This window comes from Canis lupus, chromosome 11, assembly GCF_048164855.1.
Source record: "Canis lupus baileyi chromosome 11, mCanLup2.hap1, whole genome shotgun sequence".
NCBI classification, from domain to species: domain Eukaryota; kingdom Metazoa; phylum Chordata; class Mammalia; order Carnivora; family Canidae; genus Canis; species Canis lupus.
In genome coordinates this window covers 35,301,133-35,323,401 of record NC_132848.1, presented here as the reverse complement: position 1 = coordinate 35,323,401, position 22,269 = coordinate 35,301,133, and the positions used below count along the sequence as shown (strand labels likewise).

Genomic DNA, 22,269 nt, shown 5'->3' with positions numbered 1-22,269 from the left:
TGATTCATTAAGCATCTGCTTTGTCATGCCAGGAACTTTCTAGGTGCTAGAGACAGGTAAACAACACAGTGTCTGCGCATGAGGAGCTCTCTGTGTAGCAGGAAGGGCAAAGACAAAAGCTGGTGATCCCAACACCAAGCCACCAGAGGGAAAAGAGCAGCGAGCACCGGTACTACAGCAGCTCGGGATGAAAATGCCTCACAACCTGAAGGGGTCAGAGAAGCTCCCCAAGGAGGTGACCTTTGGCCTGGGCTTGGAGGCCCAGAGCTGCTGGACCATTGGCCGACCCAACCACAAGCAAAGGAGCCTGTGATTTAAAGAAAGCCGAGGTAGAACTAGGGGCTGGCCCTCTTCCCTTCCCTACATCCACCCAGAACTTCAGCCAGTAGTTCAGACCTTCCCATACTAATGGTGTCGATCACACCACACACAACTGACCTGGCTTGTTAACGTTGTGCCGCATGTAGCCAGCAGAGCACCCAACGTATGAGTAGACAAGGTGCAATACGCCTTGCTAACCACTCACAGATGCATGAGGCAGGGAGACAGAGAAAAGAGATCCATCTGGGGATGAACCCTCCTCACTCTGCCACCTGACGGTGGGAGGAGCTTGCCTTGACTGCGTTGCTTTCTGAGTCTCTGCTTCCTCATCTATAAAATGGGAAACATGGGAGTATTGTGAAGAGACAGCAAAATGGACACAGATGCAGATACTGTAAGAATTATGTATTAATATTCAGCAAATGTTAATTGAGAATATCCACGAGCCATTCTGGTAAGATCTGGAATTGCAGTTGTGGACAGACTAAATTCCTCGTCTCATTTCTGCCCCACGACTGTCTTCCTGAGGCCTGCCGTAGGAGAGCTAAGGACTCCAGGTTCCATCTACTTGCTAGAACACTAACAGAAGCTGAGTGATCACTGGGTGCCAGCCACTGCCTTTCTCACCTTGTGGTGAGTTCTGGGTGAAAGTCAGCTGCACCTTCCCAGGGCAGCAGTGGAGGCAGCCAGGAGCCCATCAAAGTGAAAGAGGATTGGGCAGGTGGCTCTGGTCCCAGCTCAGCTCCTGACCTGCCACCAAGGGTTGCCCAGTCTCCGGGCTTCAGTGTCCCCATCTGGCAGGGAGGAAGTCAGATGTGATGGTCTCTCTACAACACTTTCTCACTCTTGGAGCACAACAGAGCAGCCTCCATGTACCCACATCAGAGGAGGCAGAGACTCACTAGCCATGATGCCCTGTCCACAGGGGCTTCCAGTCTGATGGGGAAACTGGAACACACAGCACAAGACAATATGCGCTCGGTGCAAAGTGTGGAGGGGGTCTTGAAAGCTAGGTGTTGCCTTTGGGTTCAGAGAAGATCTCTACGTAATGGATGGTCTGGGAGAGCTTCCAGCAAGAAGTGGACTCCAGATTCTATTTTGATCCTACGTTTAGGGCCTAGGGTCAGAGCAGTGAGGCATCAGGCAAATTCCCAACCACCAAACCATTTTCATTCATTTAACAAATGGTTGAGCATCTGTGTATGCTCCCCTTCTAGGAAAAGTAGAAAATTGTGTTGTCCCTCAGTATTCTGGAGAAATTCTAGGATCTCTCCTGTGGGAATCCCAATTTCAGTCCTATCGTGTTCCCATTTGGGTCTCAACAACCTGGCTTCTCTTTCTGTGTAAAGGCTTCCCAACCCATGCAGTGTGCTTGCTGCTATCCTCATGTTCACTTCTGGGGATGCGGAGTGCCATTCTGTCCTGCTTCTTTGTTGGTCTCTCCCACTCTCTTTGCAGATACTGACATCTCTCATGCATGAGACACAGGTAAACCCTATGATCTAGCAGCAGGCTCAGGAGTCAACATACTTACACTGCAGACAGAGTTTAAGAAAATGTTCTCAAATGCTCACATTCACACATTCACCCTTACGTCCTCATGAGCTCTCTTTCAGAAAAAAAAAAAAAAAATTAACTTGGGTCATTTATCATCTTCCTTTTTTTCCTAAAGGACATTTTTGGGATTTCAGTTGAGTTCCTGGAAGTTATCATACATGCCAGGAAAATCGGTGTGGTAAGAATTTAAGAAACAGGCAGTGAATAGATGCTTACATTGGAGAAACAGTTCTATCAGAAAGACTGGCAAAGCAGAGGCCCCAAAAGATGAGAGGAAGGGGGACGAGCCAAGAGTCACGTGGCCGGGGTTTTAGCTGAGGTTTTGGTGAAAAGCTGAGAACAGATATTGAAGAAGAGAGGGGCTTGGGGGCCACTCTGAGGTTGGAGAGACATTGAAAGTGATGGAAATAGTCAAAGAAGATTTGAAAAATATTGCTGAGATTTATGAACTGGATCTTCTGTGATATTCTTGCCAGTCTGTAGAGGCTGACATAGCTTTTAAGAAATGTTGGTTGTTAAAGCAATGTTTCTTGGATGGTGATACCATGCATAAGCTAGGCCCCCACTTGATCTCTGGGTAACATGTATTTAGAGAATTAATTCATGGATGAGCAGTACCAGGTTGTCTCATGCATGGCACAGTTAGGTTATGTGGACCCTGATGCTTATTCTAAACAGTTGGGCAGTATTAATTGTGTTCTGCAGCAAATTTTTATGGGTTCCAGTCCTTACCAGCTGGGTCAGGCAAGCGGCTTAACTTGGCTGAGTCTCCATGTCATAATACCGATATCTGCTGGATAGGGTTAGCATGCAGATGACATGAATTAACCCATGCAAAGATCTTAGGGCAGGTAGTGAGGTACAGCAAACACTTTATAAATGCTAATTCTTATTGTTTATGTGTGGTTGTCATTATTATCCTACCAGAGTCTACATAAACACAAGGCCCTGTAAGTTTGAGTTTCTTGCTCAGGGGCCAAGCCACAACTTTGCCCCCTGTGCCAACACTGACCATCCTTGTAGGCCTAGGTCAAACCTCATTCACGTCTGTGTCTTTTTCATTTTAATAATGAAATGCATCCAATGTATTCAAAATATCATTTTAACATGTAATTAACATAAAAATCATTAATGTGCTCTTTTACATTCTTTTTTATATATTAAGTCTCTGAAATCCAATTGGTATGTTATCCTTACATTTACTTCTAAGTGCCTTAGCAGTATTTTCTAAACCATAATTGGGGATGAGCCTTTCTGTCTGGTATTTACTGTTCATCCTGCTTCTGTGATGCAGCTGAAAGCTCCTTTAAGAGCACAGGAGTCATACTTGCTGGACTTCCTCGTCCTGGCCCCAGGCAGCCCAGATGAGCACATATTGAACTTGGAATGTTCTTTGGTTGAGTGGAATGGACAGGAGTTGGTGAATCATTTGGTGGACAGTTAGCTTTTTGGTTAACATACTTCTCATTGACCTCCAGCTCACCCTCATCTATCCTATTGTCCAACCCAAGAAACAACCAGACTCTATCATCTAGAAAGTTCTCAAATGCAGTGACAATGAGTGTTACATGCTTACAACTGTAGCTATGTTTCATCTCAAATGTCCTAGATTTGGTAGATACCACACAGACTTTCCTGTGTCTTTCAAAGCATCACAGTCAGCATGGTATATGAGAAAGGGCACAGGCTCTGGAGGTAGAAAGCATGTCCTTGAGTTTTCTCCCATCTCCTGGTTGTGATGATGGGCAGATCACTTACCAGCCCTGGGCCTTACATTTCCTGGCTCTAAAATGGGAATAATAAAATGCCTGCCACATGGACGTGTAAGTCAGACAAAAAGATATCATGTATGGGAAAGTTCTTTGAAATGGTAAATATACCACCATGGTTATTGTTCCTATTATCAAATAGAGGAATCCACAAGAGAGAGGGTGACTTACAGAAGAGGCACAGGCCACTGACCTTCCAGCTTGTGTTCAGCCTAATTAACATTCACCCAGAGAGATTTTGAAGCTGAGGAATGAAAGAGATGGAAGATGTGGGCATGTGGGTGGGAGAGGAACAGTTGGCGATGAAGAAAGAAATATCTAATCTTCTGATAATACGGAGGGCCGCGGCTTAAGAACACACAAGTAAACAGTGAAGCGTGGTGACCCAGGACCAGCTGGAGGACCTCCTGAACAAAAGCAGTTAACAATACTGCTTTCTTCTGTCCAGCTCACCACGGCCTGCTCCGGCCTGGGGTGGGTGAAAGGAGCCGGGGTCCTGCCTGGAGATCCAGCCTCACAGTCAAATGTCAGCTCATCAATACCAAGTGAGCAGAAAGGAACCCATAATGCTCAAGGCCCTTGTTTCTTTGTTTTTAATTAATTGGCCTTTTGTTCACCAGTCTGGGTCATAAAGGAATCTCTTCTGCAATCCTTTCAAAATCCAACACCCCCACATGTACCCACATTAGTGAAAACAGAATAAAATCTGTGGTTTTGGCTGACTGCCTTGGCCATGTGGTCAAATAGGACTTTGAAGGGCTCCTTTTCTTTTTCTTTCTTTTTTTTTCTTTTTCTTTTCTTTCTTTCTTTTTTCTTTCTTTTCTTTTTTTTTTTTTTTTGAAACAAGTGTTTATTGAGTGACTGTTATTCATTCAACAAACATGTAACGGGTGCCTACTACACTCCTGGCTCTGTGCTTGGCGTTAGGGACACAATGATGAATAAAACCCAAACTTGGAACTCAATATGCTCAGTAAAGAAGGTCAGACACTGACCCTGGTTAACACAGTACCTGGTAGAAAATGCTAGCTGCCACGAGAGACATCGAGGTGGGATGCCCTGTGAGCTCTGAGGAAGAAAAGAATACCTCCTTGGGCAGGAGCAGAGAAGGCTTTGTTTCACCATGGCATGTGAGTGCTGAAGTATTCAGGCGTGCATTCCCCCACATGTTTACCACGTTCAAATAATAGCAAACTGGCACAGAACAGCCGCTGGGTGTGCCAGGCACTGTTCTCAGCACTTTCCTGCTATAACTCACACAGTGATCTTTAACATGGGCCCTCTGATTATCTCCACTTTGCGAAAGCACATCTGAAGCCAAGCAGCCTGGCTCCAGAGCCCAAGCTCTTGACCTCAGTGCTATGTAGCCTCTGTGTACCAGACCCACCATTGCTGGAACAGTCTGCCTCTCCTACCTTGGCCCTCAGGAGCAGGGGACGTACTTTATCGATCTTCAGGTCCTCAGAGACCAGTACAGTTCCTGACATGAGGTGAGCCTTGGAAAAGAAAAGAGCTTCCTGGAGGTGCAGAACTGAACCTTTGCAGCCGGAGGCTGAGGTCCCCCTAGTAGATCTCATGGTAGGGACTGGCAGGTTGGAAGAGCAGGGAGCCCAGAGCAGAGGCTGGGCTTGGGGGGGAAGAGAAGACACAATCAGCTTGTTTGGTAAAGCCTTGCTTGTGGCTTTTTTTTCAGAGGCCAGGAATGAGGGCAGAGCTGGGATTTGGGAAGTGGAGGCCTGGAACCTTCATGACCCCATGCACATGCTGCTTCTACTCTGGGTGCAGACCTGCCCTCGGGTGCACTTTTGTGGCTCTGAGGGCAGAGTTTGGGCTTTAGATAATAATTGCATAGATTTGCTTAGTAAACACAGGGCAACCGTAGGATAATTACAGTTCTTACAGAGATGGGACTTGGTAATTACTTTCAGTGGCCCCAAAGTATTATTTAACACATATTCTGGTTTATAAGACAGAAATAATGATGAATTTGCTTGGTAATTACACAACACTTACCCACTACATATCCTGCCAGTAGCTGATACTTAGCCCATCATTAAGGGGCTAGCAGTTGCTTTGGTAAATAGTAAGTTCTTTTTATGATTGGTCTCCAGGCACATAAAGCATTATTAAAACACCATTAGTGACATTTCTCCAAAGAGTAAATACACAAGTCTGAGAGAGAAGTCAACTTTCCTTGAGCTAAATGCTTTATTTTTATATTTCTGACAGGAACAATAGAAAAGAATTAATTCTAACCTGAGCCTCTGCTCACTGTAGACATTCCCTTAATGAAACTGAGTTGATGAAGCAAATCCGACCCAGCTTAGGGGCTGGGAGGGGAGTCACCATTGCCTTCAATATGAAGATTGCTCTTTAAATCACCCAAATGGTTGTGCCGAGTGATGAGGAACCCCAGGTCTGGCACTGCAACCCCAGTGGTGGGCTGGGTCAGCACACTGAGAGCCAGGGAAACCACAGCCTTTTGATGCGTCCTGTTGGCACCATCCTCAAGGCTCCTCTTTGGAAGGGGCCTGAGAGGCTCGTAGGGTGCCTGGGACTTGGAAAGGGGGCACCCTTGTTCTCAGACCATTTGGGGTACACATGGAGAAAGAACATATGCACCCTGGGTATCAGACAAGGAAGATGCAAGTCCACGACTAGCCTCTTTGTCCTTGGAAAGGGCTGTTGGGAAAGACGCCTGACATACTTCATCTGAAAGGCAGTAATTTGGGGGGCTATGGCTCAGCAGTAACTGCCCTTGGCTCAGCCACTTGCATCAGAAGAAATCAACTCTCTGTAATCAATAGGGGGCTTAAACAGGGTGGTCAACCATTATGGCTGGTGGGCAGGATAGGGAGTGGGTCCTCTGGGGCAAACAGGGCCCTCATTACCATTCCATTCCAACCCATCCCATTTCTGGAGGGAACAATTCAACACCACGTATGAACTCAATTCCAGATCCTGACTGCCAAGGCAAGTGGCCAGTTCCAATGGTCTGTTTCTTCTGTAATGAACTCCAGGACTCTGACTTTGGCTTTGGAAGTGACTTCAGTTACCATGAAAGCCAGTGGGGAGTAGTTGGGAGAATCTTAGGGTTAAAGCCAGAAGACCCCGGTTCAGATCCTAGCTCGGCCCCTTGCTGGCTGAGCAATCTTTGGCAGGCACTTCTCTGAGCTTTGGTTTTAGTTTCTTTGGGTACAAAGCAATCTGCAAAGACTATAAACTCCATTAGGTCAGAAATCACACCTATTTTCTTCACCATTGAATTCCCTGGGCCTGGCCCCATGCTGAGCACTTTCTAAATCTATAACCAACATTTTTAATCAAGTAAGATTGGGGAAATGCATTATACAACAATTTACATGAATCTACCCATTTGCACTTAATGAAGAACAAAGAGAAAGAAATAAAAACAACTATTTAAGTAGTCCAGAAGATTCTACTTGACAATCCACTCAATGCACATGTGTCCCAAAATGATCTTAAAACCAAAGATGTGGAACGGCTCTTCCGTCTCTTTCTAGTTGTGAACAACTTGCTGCATTAAATGCATAAATGGTGTATTTTAATATTGCTCTTAGGGAATGGACTCCTGCTAAATAACAGGCAATATGTTACTGTCCCCAGCCACATAATTCACAAGTATTCCAGTATTTGGTTGAATCACAAAACCTTTTAAACTGTACTCTGTGGATGATTTATAGGAGTTTCCAGTGAAATTTTGATTACACCCAGTTTTTGCCTTAGACTTAACCTTGAAGTTTACCCCATAGCATTTGGATCATCTCACAGGGCTATTGTGAGTAAGCCAGCAATGCAAGTATTGTGAACTAGAAACACCAGACAAAAATAGCTGTTATCCTGTTCTCTGCTCTCTTGGTATGGCTACTTTGCTCAGCCAATGTTAAGAGACTTGATTACAACCTACACCTCTTTGGTTTTCAGGCTTGCCATTTCTTGGCACCGGTATCACAATTTAACCCAACAAAAACTTGTCAAGTAATTATTAGGTGCTTGCAAAAGTGCTAGATACATAGGGTGGTATAAGAAAAATATAAGGCAGACAGCACTGACCACCAAGAGCTCAATAATTCACAAAGAGTATTTGGCTGACCCCAAATTATGGCAAATCTTGGCGTCCTATCTGAACCTGGAGGCAGCTACTAGGGAGCATGAGGCAGAGGGGCCCTCATACATACTGGCCCCTGTCTTTGTCACTAAGCCCCATTTCTTCCCTGTTCCAAACTATTAATTGTTGTAACTATTTTCCCCTGCTTCAAAGCTGCCTCATTTCTATTTGATTTCACTAGGTTTCAAACAAAGAAAGGAAACACAATGCAATTTCTAGCACTCATGTCCTACCTATATCTTACCCCATGCCTTCCTAACAAAGAAGGCCCTCTAGTCCCAGTGGGAGAAGCAGAGGAGGTACATATAATCTCATATTCAACTGTTAGAGTGCTATAGGGGCAAGAAAGGGGAATCTTATCTGGGATGAACTTGAGCTTGAGAAGCAAGCTATGGATTATGTATCTACTGATCTTTCCTCGTCCTACATGCATTCAACCCCATTCTCATAATAGAATCCTATTCTCCCCTGGGGAAAGACCTAAACTCTAGGAGTGAGCAAGGGACACAGGCCTAGACAAACAATAGGGATCACATCCCCTTGATTATAGTGATTAAGTTCATAAGTGAACATGAATGTGTCTCAAGGGGTCTAATCAGTCCCATCCTCAGGATAACTGGGAAAAATACAATCTCTTTCCAGGAAGGAGCTAATATGGTGACATAAAAGACTGGAGTCCATTCAGTGACTACCTGAAACTGGAGCCAATGTAAAAGAAAACAGAGTCTGGACCTGGAGAAACAGACAAAGACCAGATCCTGGAAAGATCATTTGAACCCCTGGATTCAGCTACACCTGTCTTTGAAGTCAAGTGGTTCTGAATTTTAAGTTACATTACTCATTAAATGTAGGTTTTGGCTTTAAGGGAGTTGGACTGGGTTTCACTTAATTGTGGTGGAAAGAGTCCTACAAAATTTGTAGTCTTAAAATAGAGAGGCCATAGAGACATGGAGAATGACAGGAACAAAGACCTAGAGGAAGCAGGAGCATAGGCTTTGGGGCATCTCAGTCATATTCATCAAGAACCATACATAGAAGATAAATAAGGAGGAGTATATAATGAAAAATACTAAGTGATAGAAAGAGGCATTTGGACCTCCCTTGAACTTCTGAGAACTCAAATCCAGAGCCGAAAGTAGAAAAATACATACCTGGACCCAAAGGCATCTCATGAACTGGCTGGTCCAGTTACAGTCCTCATTCAGGGAAACCCCTTCCACATACCAGATGTTGCACATCTGTGGTTAGCACTGTTCCTTTAAAGAATAGCACAGATTCTTCCTCGGGCAAGCCACAATTTTCATTAGCTGTGGTCAGGAGGGAACCATGCTCCTTCAGACAAGTTTCAGCTGACAGACTGCTCTGGGGCACGTCTTTCAGGGAAGCTGATTCATCTTCTCTGTCGGCTGGCTGTGGGGGATGCACACCTGTGTCCTAGGATGACTTCAGAGAGAGGGGAGACAAAAGACCACGTTGGGCTCCAGCTGCCTCTGCAGACAGTCCTGCAGTGGAGCCATGCCCGGTGGGCAGGCCTCAGAGGGGCTGTTTATGTTCAGCTCCTGGGAACCCCCACTGGGGACTCTTCCTCTGATTTCTGTTCCAGCCTACAGCTTGGGTCGGGGGAGACTGAGTGACATCTGGGCTTGATTTGATCCCCCACTTATCCACCTCTCAGCCATCCACATGCTACTCATTCTTCAACTATTGCAGAATGCAGGCTGTTCAAAGATGCTTTGATAGTGGAGCCCCAAACAGGGCTGGAGGGGCAGTCGCATCATGGCCACATTTAACTTAGGAGAATTCTGCTCAATGTGCTTGGTGAGAGGGCGAAAAGAGACCAAAAGAGAACAATGTATCACGGATGTGAGTGACTTGACCTTCTTCTATCCCACTCACAGGGCAGCTGCTCTGCAGTGACTTTGAGGGGGTCTATGTCATCTGTGGTCTCAGTATTCATAGACCGCTCATCACATAAAACCTTGCCTTGTTGAATATATTTGTCAAAATAAGCAGAGCCGGCTGCTGTAACGAACAATACCGAATCTTAGAGGCGTCACACAATAGAGGCGGATCGCTAACCCACTGTCACAGGGGATGGGTGTCTGGAGGTGTTCCTTAGTGACTGTTCTCTAAACAGTGATGCAAGGTCCAGCACCTTCCATCTGTGACATCCCCGTATTACACACTCCAGAAGGGGATGACAGCTGCTGCTGGTGGGACTCCCCAGAAGAAGGTTCTGAGATTGAGATTAGAATGCAGGATGTTTATCAGGGAAAGCTCCTGGGATCAACGCTTGTGGAAGGGAGACCAGGATGCAAGATTGGGCAGCAGGAGATGGTGAGCTGCAACCAAGAGGCTTCTGCGAACCCACTGAAAAATTCTGGAGCTGAGCGGCCTCTCAGAGCTGTTGTGAGTTGGGGCCAGATGGCTATGCTGTTAAATCTCTGTGTTATCAGTCAGTGAGTGCAGAGGAGGACCACCTTCCAGCAGCACTCCCAGCAACTGAGGAATTAAGTTGTCATTGCTAAAGGGAGAGCTGCGTAGTACATCGTAGCCACCACCATGAGAGGACTAGAGCAGAGGTCAGCAAACTTTTGGTAAATGGTTTTTTTCCCCAGAATTTTCCCCTTCCAATTTTGAAAACTTTAATTCCAGTATAGTTAACAGGCAGTGTTATATTAGTTTCAGGTGTACAATACAATGATTCAACACTTCCACACATCACCCAGTGCTCATCACAGCAAGTGCACCCCAGAATCCCCATCACCTGTTTCCCCTATCCCCCCACTTGCCTCCCGTCTGGTAACCAGCCATTTGTTCTCTATACTTAAGAGTCTATTTCTTGGTTTGTCTTTCTCTCTTTCTTTCTCTTTATTGTTTCTTTTGTTAAATTCTACATACGAGTGAAATCATATGGTATTTGTCTTTCTCTGACTTATTTCACTTAGTATTATACTCTCTAGTTCCATGTGTGTCATTGAAAATGGCAAGATTTCATTTCTTTTTTGGCTGAATGGTATTCAGGTATATACACCACATCTTCTTTATCCATTTGTCTACTGACAGACACTTGGGCTGCTTCCATAATTCGGCTGTGGGAAATAATGCTGCTATAAACATAGGAAAGCATGTATCCCTCTGAATTAGTGTTTTTGTATTTGGGGGTAAATACCTAGTGGCATGGTTATTGGGTCATAGGGTGGTTTTATTCTTAACTTTTTGAGGAATCTCCATACTGTATCCACAGTGGCTGCACCAGCTTGCACTCCCACCTACAGTGCAAAAGGGCTCCTTTTTCTCCACACCCTTGTTAATACTTGTCATTTCTTGTGTTTTTTATTTTAGGCATTTTGACAGGTGTGCCATGATATCTCATTGTAGTTTTCATTTGCAATTCTCTGATGATGGCTGATTGGGAGCCTCTTTTCATGTGTCTGTTGGCCATCTGGATGTCTTCTTTGGAGAAATGTCTGTTCATTTCCTCTGCTCATTTTTTATCTGGATTTTTTGGGTTTGAGGTGTTGATGTGTATACGTTCTTTATATATTTTGGATACTAACTCTTTATCAGCTATATCATTTGCAACTATCACCTCCCATTCAGTAGGTTGCCTTTTAATTTTGTTGATTGTTTCCTTCACTGTACAGAAGATTTTTATTTTAGTGTTGTCTCAATAGTTTATTTTTGGTTTTATTTCCCTTGCCTCTGGAGACATATCTAGAAAAATGTTGCTATGGTCAATGGCAGAGACCATACTGCCTATGTTCTCTTCTAGGATTTTTATGGTTTCAAGTTTCATATTTAGGTGTTTAAATCATTTTGAATGTATTTTTGTGTATGGTTTAAGAAAGTGGTCCATTTTCATTCCTTTTCATGTGGCTGACCAGCTTTCCCAACACCATTTGTTGAAGAGACTTTTTCCCATTGGATATTCTTCCTTTTGGTATTTTAGGTTTTGCTGGCCATGTGGTCTCTATCACAACTACTTGTGTCTGCTGTTATAGCATGAAAGCAGCCAGAGGCAATGTGTAAACAAATGAGTGTGGCTATGTTTCAATAAAACTTTATTTACAAAAACAGGCAGCAGTCCAGATTGGCTCTGGGCCATAGTCTGCCAACGTCTAGGCTAGAGAACTACAGAAGTATGTAAGATCCAGCCCTTGTGATGGCATAGATCACTCTGTCCATATTCCATTGGCCAGAGCTCAGTCACGTGGCCCAATTTAACTGCAGAATGCTAGGAAATGGAGTCTTTCTGTGAGTCCCAGAAGAAAAGCAATGGAATTTGTGAGCATCCAGCCAGACTTTGCCACAGTGTGACGCTTATGTTGAAAGCCATTTTTTAAACATGATACAGTCCTAAAATATATTATATAGTTCTACATATCTATTACTAAGTAAAGTAGTATATGCTTAACTTCAAAGGAGACTTGGAAGATTTTCAAGAGTATTTTTCACAGTGTGTGAATTTTGTTCCATGCATTGACTTTGGAACCTAATCTCCATGTGAACTATGACTCCACATCAAGTGAAATCGTGAAGAGCAAAAGAGAGAGGAATCAGTCCTGGGTTTAGAGCTTAGAGCTGCTGTTAACCAGCCTCATTTCCTTCTTGATCCTCAGTGTCTCCTTTTCTAAAATGAGATGCTAATAGCGCCCACTCCATGTGGTTTTGGGGAGAATGAAAGTGATACAGTATAACTAAAGCACTTGGCACCCAGCACATAATAAGCACTCAACAAGTAGCAAAGACTGTCAATTCTTTATAGTCTATATACATAGCATAGGTGATCTAAGCCTGCTGGGGTGACCAGATGCCAGTTTCTGCATCTTTCCAAACCTCAATTACAGCCATAAAATAATCAGTTCCCTCAGCATGCAGGGTTGGGATGAGAATTTCTGTGACTCTTATAATTAAAAATAAATAGAAAATGGCAGTAATACTTACCTGACAGGGTTGTTGGGAAGATAAAGTTTATGTCAATAAAAATGCATGGAGGGCAGAAATATGCCAGGCAATTAGTAGGTTCTGGGGAAACAAACATGCTTAAGACATTTTGTTGGTTATCTACTGCCCCAGAGCTCAGTGATTTAAAACAACAGTTTTAGTGCCACAATTATGTGGGTTGATACTACTGTATCGCTAGTTCTTCGACTAGTTTCACTTGGACTCACTTACACAGCTGCAGTTACCTGGTGGCTTGGCTGTGCATTGTGCTCAGCAGAGACAACTGGAAGACTGTGTTCCATGAGCATGATCCTCTGCTGACACCACGATTGTTGACATCCCATTGGCCACATCAAGTCACATGGCATCAGGATGGAAGGGAAACACACCAAGGCATGGATACCAGGAGGAGGAATTCATCCGGGGCCATTATTGTAGCAATTTACCACAAATATTTTATACACTCTTAAGAAAGCTGCCACGAGGGACCCCTGAGTGGCTCACTCAATTAAGCGTCTGCCATCAGCTCAGGTTATGATGCCAGTGTCCTAGGACTGAGCCCCACATTGGCCTCCCTGCTTAGCAAGGAGTCTGCTTCTCTCTCTGCCCCTTCCCACTGCTCATGATCTCTCTCTCTCTCTCAAATAAATAAATAAAATCTTTAGAAAAAAAAGAGAGAGCTGCTACAAAGTGTCCATCTTTTTAAAATTATAATTATCTTTATTTTTTTAACATGATATATCCATTTTGCCACACTAGACTCATTGCTTTCCACCTTCCCTGATAGCCCCCAAGGAAGCATTGATAAAAGAACCATCTGGTGAGCTTGCATAAAATTGCCTAAGTCTGATTTTCCATCCAGAACATCAGGCATTATAACATCCATCTCACCATCAAATCACTCCCATTCAGATCCCACTGGCCAGAACCCAATCACATGGCCCCACTATAACTGCAAAGGAGGCTGGGTAATATGGTCTTCCTGGACTGAGAAATGGCTCAGCTCTCACAGAGATTCTTGATTGGTGTTATTTATGTCTTCACAGGGTCCCTCACACTCTGGGAAGTTCACAGTGGGGTCTTCCTTTACCTACTGGCATGTCTTGGCTGACAGTGTAGCAACTAGGGGGAGATGGTAGGATCTGTGGAGGTGGGACCATTGTTCAGGCCTAGAGTAGAATGAGTTCAGGAATACCCAGACATTATACCTTGGTTCTGAAGTCCTGGACATGAACCCCTCAAACAGACACTGAGTGGTACAGCCCTGTAGAGTTTGTCTCTACTTACCTTCTGGGAAAACAATGTAGAGAGAAAATTGGCCTTGCTGTTTTCCTCGAAGTTAGTATTTCATGGGTGGTTCTGCCTCAACACCAGGAATCAATTAGGACTTATCTCCTCCTACCATACAAAGGACAAGGCCTCTTAGGTTTGGGGACGTAGACCTAGGGATCTAGGTCTCCATCCCACATGGAGTCTCCCCTCCTCCTGCCTTCTACTTCTCTTGTCTCTCCTTGGTTCTACAGTTCTCTCTTTTTTAAGCCATTCCCTGTACAGTATCTCTGCTCTGCTTTCTCCTAGACATGACAACGCCCCCCCCCCTTAAAGAATGGGGGGTGAGTGTCTCACATAGTGATAGAATTGAGGGATATGAAGGAAGTCTTATGAATAAGACTCAGGGGACAGATGAAAAGATATTTAATTCAACAGAATTTGATAACGTAGGGCTCTTGATCCTGTTTCCTTGATGCACTACTCAAGGCCAGCTCCATAATTTGCAGGCCCCAGTGTAAAATAAAAATTTGGGATCCTGTTCAAAATGCAGGAAGAAAAGTGCCATCAAAGATACTAATGCATTTTTCTCTTCTTCCACAGAGTGTCTCTTACGACTTTTCATGGTATTTTTTTTTAAATAAATTTATTTATTTATTCATGATAGACACAGAGAGAGAGGCAGGCTCCATGCAGGGAGCCCAATGAGGGACCCGATCCCAGAACTCCAGGATCACGCCCTGGGCCGAAGGCAGACGTTCAACCACTGAGCCACCCAGGTGTCCCCCATGGTACTTTTAATTTGCTGTTTATTGTCATTCTAAGTAAAGAAAAATTAAAAATTTAAATTAGTAGCATGAGTTTTACCATTCACCTTTATACTGAGCAATGTCAGTTTTAAATGCAAATAGAAGAGCATTTAGCTCTTATGCAGAATCACCAAAAGTGCACAAGTCTTGTTTCATGGCTCTTACATGCATACATATTTCATTTTTACCAGAGCAGTAGAAATGCTGCACCAAACTAACTCAGTTGTTTTCATTTCTTAATTCACCAACATTCTACCCAAAATAATGAGTAAGGAAGGAACAAAAGGAAAAAGGAACTATGGGTTGTCTATGTTTCCCTTTCCTTCTATACCTACATTTTCAGCCTAAGTAAGGATACAGATGGGTTCCTTGTTTCTGCTTCTTAGAACACTATTACCTTCTTTCTGTGTTCTAAGAAAATTGTTTTAAATGGAGGTATGGCTTCTTGAGGTTGTCAGTAGCCCCACTTGGCCAATCATAGATGTAATATATCTACCTTATACTCACTTTGAGTCTCACTGAACTCCTTCACGTCATGAATCTACTAAAATCTGTGTCGGGGACATGACAACTACTATATGTGAATGGGCGGCAAGGAATGGCAGACATACATAGTGCGTGTCCTTCTACTTGCACACATGCTCAGTTGTCCAATCCAACTTCACTTTATTATGAAGAATTTCAAGATGGCAATAGCAGAGCATTAAACAAAGCACAGGGCCCATCCTTCTGAGCAAAGAGCCCTGCACATGCCCACGAAGCTGAAATAGGCAGCATTTGGAATTTTCACCAGCCCCTCCAGCTAAATGCATCCCAAACTGATGTCTTGATCTACACACTACAACTATCATCAAATATTCTCATCTTCTCCTCCCTAACTCAGTAAATGGTTCCACTGTCCACTGTTGGGCTAAAGTCACACACCTGGTAGACACCTCCTTCTCCCTCTCCCCCAACCCCACCCCTCTACCACATCCAATCCACTGCCAAATCCTGTTGCTTTTCACCTCCAAAATACTTGCCCAATCTGTCCATTTGTAGTTATCTCTGCTAGTCCTAGTGTAAACCACCATAAACCCTTGTCTGAACAACTGCAGTCACCTTTTAATTGGTCTCCCTCCTTCCATTCCTGCCCCTCATCCACATGGATCTCAGAGTGATCAACCTAAAATGTGAAAACTCCACTCAACCCTTGCTACTGAAATCCCTTCATTAACTGGCCCTTCTGACCCTTCAGATCTGAGCTCAAATGTTCCTTCCTCAGAAAGGCCTTCCTGTGCCCCCAAAACAAAGTAGTCCAGCCCCACATACCTCCCCCAATCTTCTCTCTCAGAGAGCCTATTCTTTCCCTTTGCCACGCTTATTACAATTTGAAACTATTTATTTGTGGCTGTTTCTTGAACCAGCATATAAACCGAAGGAGGACAAAGACTGTTTCATTCACCACCTATATACCCAGCAACTACCATAGTGCTTGGTCCTTGGTGGGTGCTCAAACTTTTTTAAGGGATGAATGAATGGATTCATGAGGTGAAGGAGAAGGAAGAGTCTAGGCTAACTCCCAGGTCTCTGGCTAAAGAGGACAGGGAGCCAGTGGTGGCAGACAGAAGAAGGAGCAGTTCTAAGGGGAAAATAATTAACTTGGAAAGAGAATGATATAGGTGAAATTGCTTTATAAGCTACAGATATTATAAATGTGCAATGATAAGTAACAGAAGCCAACTCTAGTTGGTGTAAAGTAAGGTGAGTGCACTTTAAGAGCAAATAGGATACTAGAAATAATTATGCTTGGATAATAGGCATAAAACAAGACTGGCCAACCAATAGGACATATGGTCATTCTAAGAATAGATTATAAAGACATAAAGACATGAGGCTATGTCACGGGGCCCAAGAGCAGGGCCCACCACTGCCCTGCTTTGGCCAAGTGCTAACCCCTTGGTTCTCTCTTCTAGGACCAGGGTGCAGAAGACCACTTCACAGACATGGTTTGCAGGTAGTACATGAAGCTGGGCAGATATTCATCTAAAAGAAATCAATCACAAGATACTAAGGTATTCTAACTCAGCTGCTGACAAGTCCTGACAATGCATCAAATTAAGTGGTGGTCAAATGTTTTCAAGGGAAAGGTAGTCAGGGAAGAATTCCTAGAAGAGGCAATCCTTGATTGTCAGACTTTGCACAGAGGCAGAGGAATGGAAAAGTGTTTCAGGAGAAAGGAACAGCATGAAAAAAGGCCAGGTGGCAGGAAAAATGAAGTTAAATTGGTCATTCTCATTTGTCCTTTGATTTTCCCCCACCACCACAACCATTTAGGTCATAGTTACTTATTGTGAAGTCATTTTTCTGGTAACACTTTGTTTGAGGATATAAAACCTTGCTCCCCATCATCATCCTGCTCTGTGTGGGTAAGCAGCTGACTGTAACTGGCTTCGTCTGTGGGGTCCAGGGTACTGGGCCTGGGACTGATGAATTAATGAAGCCATTTTATGAGAAGCTGATGAGACCATTTACAAAGATGTCTATAACAGAGTTTTTCCAATCATGCACTAGTAGATCAACCAGTTCCTTTTTTTTTTTTTTTTAGTAATATAAAATATAGTAGAGAGAACCTATCAGAATTAATTGCAAAAGTAAGGGTAAATACTGCTCTGTAAAACTTTTGTTTCAGTCACATTTACATGGGTGTGTGGATCATGGTCAAAAATATTTAAGAACATTCCCTAAGTCAGAGTCTTTTTATTAACATCTACTCCCAAGGAAATGGCTTTGGGAGAAAAGTAAGCTGGAGGTCTATGATGGCAACTGGATGCTTTCCTAAAATTGGAAAAGCAGATAGAAGAGAATCCTCCAGCTTTTGGATGTTGCATTCTAAAAAGGAGCCAGAGATGTATGTCATGCTAAATTATAAAGTGCTTCTCTTACCTTCCTTTCCTTCTCATTCCTACCCTCCTTCTAGCCATTAATAGATCCATCCATATGGAGCAGACACAACAGAGACAGCACGGGCTGCTGGGCGGTACTGACGCATGGAGCGGACAAGAATTTGCTTCTCATCAACCTCAACTGTGGATTCCTCTGATGGGCTATTCTTGGAGATGCCTTAACAGTGACTTTAACTGTCTCTCTAAGATACGAAATGACCAAACCTCCCTCCCATCCGTAAACAGATTAGCCCTAATCTTCAAACAGCCACGCTAAGCATTCGGGTTCACCAGGTAGCTCAGGGGAAGCCAGCCCCTGATAAGCAAGCTAAGCAAATTCCCAGGGTTTCAGCTCTCCAGTCAAGATCCTAAAAGCCAATGGACTCTGCTATATTCTTCTCCACCCATGGAGCACTGTGGCTCGGGTCACCGCACAGGCCACTGAACCAATGCCCAGTTGGCCCGTGAGCCACGCCTTGATCACTTCACTGTGGGAGGTCAGTTTCCTTTTTCCCTAAGAATCCAACATTGAATTTCCCAGTCCGTCTTTTCTCATTACATAAGCCAGCTGTTTCCTGCAACCGCCTGCTGGGATGAGAGCACTGGGCCGGGAGATCTGGCCCCCGGACTGGTCTCCAGCACTCTCCAGCCACAGACTGGCCTCTTGGAGATCCACTTCTTCATCTGCAAAATGGGAGTCCCCTCCCTGGCCTTCCTACGGGGCTGTGGCGACGACCCAGTGACATGATTGCCACGCTGCTCCCCTCCGTGAGCATAGGGTGGTGGTGGTATGTTACAGGGCACAGCTCGTGGCTGCAGCCTGGGGGTGCCCGGGTGGGGGTGCCCGGGTGGGGGTGAGAGAGGCCGAGCTGGTGCTCACACCAAGTGCTGACCCAGTGATACGTCCATTGTCCTTGGCCCTTGGCCCACCCACAACTTTCTCAGCAATCTCGCCGCTGCCGCACCTTAAAACCACCCAGCAAGAAGAGGGGAAACTATTTCTCTCCGTGAAGCCCTCAGGTCCTCCCTCCGAAACCAGAGCTTTGGGGAGAGCAGGCAAGTGAGCGGTGACTCAGTGTTTAGTCTATGGCGTTCCGGGTGCACACGGCCTCCGGCGGCTGCAGCCGAACCCCCGCGGCTCGGAGGAATCTGTGTGGGCACCAAGTGCACTCGCGGGGCAGACGAGCCCAGGGCAGCAGAGGCTGAGGAGACGCACTGGTCCAGAAAGAGGGAGGACAGAAAGGTTTCAAAGGCAGCCCTGAGTGGGCAAGCTGGGGTCAGGCAGGGATGGGCTGGGGTCACCCGGATGGCCATCCAGGCGGAGGCTTCTGGAGCCAATGAGGCGGTTTGGTGGTCAGAGAGCTGCTTTCCCCAACGGCTCCCTGGCTGCGAGTGTAAACAGCGAGCAGGCTCGTCAGGGCCTTGTGCGTGACTGAAGCAGAGGAAGCGGGGCTGGCCCACCTCACGCTTCTGGTCAGACCCCCCACCTCGAGCCCTGGGAGCAGCCAGGGATGATGCCCCCACATCTCAGCCGCTCAGACGTGGAAAATATAACATGGGAAACATCTGCTCCTCTTCATGGGAGTAAAGTGGCCTCTGTGTGCGCTGCTGTTTCCTCCTTGGGCCTCCTCTCTCCCTTCTCTCTTTCTTCCTGACTTTTGTAAACATAAAATGCGGTGCCACGGCCTGGCCTGCAAACCAAATCCCAAAGATATCTGGGTGGGTTGGACCTGAGGGTCATTTGCTACCACGAAGCCCCGCCTGCCAGGGGGAGACATGTCTGTGAAGAGGGGGAGGGAAGGCCCAGGAGACAGGGAGCACGTCGGAGGTGTGAAAGGAATCCCTGGAATGGGGGACAAGCTAGACTCGCACCTTGGAGATGTCACCACCTTCTCAGCCCATGTGCTTAGTGAGAGCTGAGGAAGCTTTGCTTTGTCCCGTCCTTACACGGAAACCCCCTCGGCCCCAGGCCATGCCTTCCACCTGCACCTTATTTCATCCAAAGCTTACTGCCAGGACTCAGCAAGTCATAAATAACAGTAAAATACAGAATATCCACTGGATGTTAAATAGTTCAATAAATCAGGCTAACTAGACTCCTTCCTGCTCTCACTGAAGGGACCAGTCACAGCAAAAGCAGCTGTTCCCTGCTGGCCACTAGCCACTCACGCCATGCATCTGGACCAATAATCAGATCAAATGTGAGCGCCCATAATTATTTCCTTCTAATGTGATTGCAAAAAGTCCAGCTACTCTCTTGGGCTTGGCCTTTTATCACCCAGCCTCCCATTTCCGAGTCATGGGAGACCAGACATGCTCCTACTGATGACAGGAGCATCTTCTGAGGAGTGTCCTGCTGACTCAGAGGCTGAAATGTGAAAAGAGAGTGGTGACCTGAACAAAGAGGTCACTCGCTTGCTCATCTAGATGTGGGGTGCTATGACCAGGGATAAAGTAGTCTTTGTGCCATAGCAAGACGGAAGATGCTCAGTCCCCTTCCTTCATTTTATCACGGCCTGTAGTTTAGGTTTTATCTGTATTTTATATGTATCACTATAAGATAAGCTCCCTGAGGGCAGAGACCTTGACTTCTAGGGTTGATTGCTCACTGCTGTGTTCCAGTATCCAGGACATGCCTGACACATAGTAGGTGTTCACTGACTATTCATTCAATGGAAGAATGATTGAATGAATCTCTCTGATCAGATTGGATCATGAATGACATGTGAAATGTCTAACTGTACCCACACAATGGGCATAGACACGCATGCACACCCACACTAGGGGTAGTGAGGTTTTCTGAGTATGATAATAATACTATTAATTCAGATAATAATGACTAAAAGTCAAGCTTTTCTGTGCCAGGAAAAGCTGTTGATGGTCCTAGGAAACCCCTAAATGTAAATGCTTGTTCTAAGCATTTACAGGCATTGACTCAACCAATAATGTCTTGTCCTAATTGTAAAGCTGATAGAACTTTCAAAGAGCTTAAGTGACTTGGCAAAGTCAAGACTTAGTTAAGAGCAGAGACAGGCCTTAAAGTCAGGTCCAGATGCCTATAAAGTCCCTGCTTCTTAACCATGATACTTGCTCAAAGTCATCATTTCAGAAAAACACAATTAGGTGATTATTATTTGACTTCTCATGGGTATCTTATCTCCATCATTAAATTAGAACTTCCTCAAGTTAGGGACTAAATCGTATGTCTTTATTATGTTCCAAGCAAAACCTACTATGACCTGGACATAGTAGATGCACAATGTATGTCTATTCAATTAATTAATTATTATAACCATTGAGTATATAACAAAAGAGAAATAAACCACAGAAGATATTCAAAGAAAGAAAGAAATGATAAGACAGTAATGTCAAAATGGCCTTACCTGGCTGGAAACCTCTGCTGGGTAGGGCGGAGTTTTATTCCTCTTTATATTTTCAGTTGTTTCACAAAATTCTTGGTATCCTGTTTGATGCATGAATTAAGAAAAACTGGTTCACAACCTGGAGCCTCACAGAGTAATAGAATTGAATAGCCTCGAGGGGTGTTTTATCTAGACTTCTGAAGGCTTAATGGATAAGTACCTAGGATAATGTCTAGCATACAAAAAATACTAAAAAACTCATTGAATAAATCAGAAATGGTCTCACAGTACTTGGCATGGTATCTGACATTCAGTAACTAGTTACCAAAATGTATGATTAAATGATTTTTGCTGGTCTAATAAAAATAGTTTCCATTTACCTCGCCAGGCACATTTTTGCAGTTATTATCTCATTTAATCTTCACATCAACTCTATGGAGCAATAATAATTTAGGAAATTAAGGGAATGGCCTGGGAAAACAGACCTTCCCAATTCTTGTCTGGCCTTGCCAGATATCTTATCTGTAAGATAGGTAAGGAAGCTGAGGCTCAGAAAGATTAAGTAATTGCCTAAGGTCCCACAGATATAAGGGGTGGATATAGGAATTGAATTGTTTGACTCCTAAAGTTTAGCCATGATGCTTGTCAGCTCCTTCTGGCAGAGGCACTGTGTCCTGATATCATGATGGTCCTAGGAAACCCCTAAACCCTTTATCCTAGAAAGAACTTCAGGTACATGGCGGTGGGGTAGGTGGCACCCGGCCTTCTGACATCCCCAGTGTCCCACAGCCAGAATCCTCCATGCTCTCCTAATCTGGCAGTGACAACTTCAAAGCATGGGAAAGAACACAAAACGATTGAGGACTCTTGGTCCAATGAGGTGTCCAGTATCCAAGTTCTTTACTTTCATTATGCAATTCAGGTCTCTTGAAAGCATATGAAGTAGATGCTGATTCTATTCCCATTTTATGGAGGAAGATACTGAGGCTTGGGGAGGTTGAGATACATGTCCAAGTTCACACAGCTGGTAAGGGGCAGAGCTGGGTTTGAACTCAGGTCAACTGGCTTCCCAAGCTCTTGACCACCATGACTGCCTTATTTACATTTACAGTATTTAGAAACTACCAGTTAAGATATTACTATTTTTTTAAGATATTACTATTGATATAATAATTACAATCG

The 22,269-nt window shown here is 44.6% G+C and overlaps 2 long non-coding RNA genes across 2 annotated transcripts in view; one reads left to right on the top strand and one right to left on the bottom strand.

The window, feature by feature from the left end:
* Positions 1 to 22,269, bottom strand: part of LOC140642243 (uncharacterized) — a 76,492-nt gene that overhangs the window by 31,512 nt on the left and 22,711 nt on the right. The gene's annotated exons all lie outside the window — the stretch shown is intronic.
* On the top strand, positions 4,958 to 21,466 carry LOC140642985 (uncharacterized). Its single transcript, XR_012039368.1, has 4 exons — positions 4,958 to 5,137; positions 8,419 to 10,185; positions 16,757 to 16,855; positions 17,761 to 21,466. It is a non-coding gene; the product is annotated as an uncharacterized lncRNA (long non-coding RNA).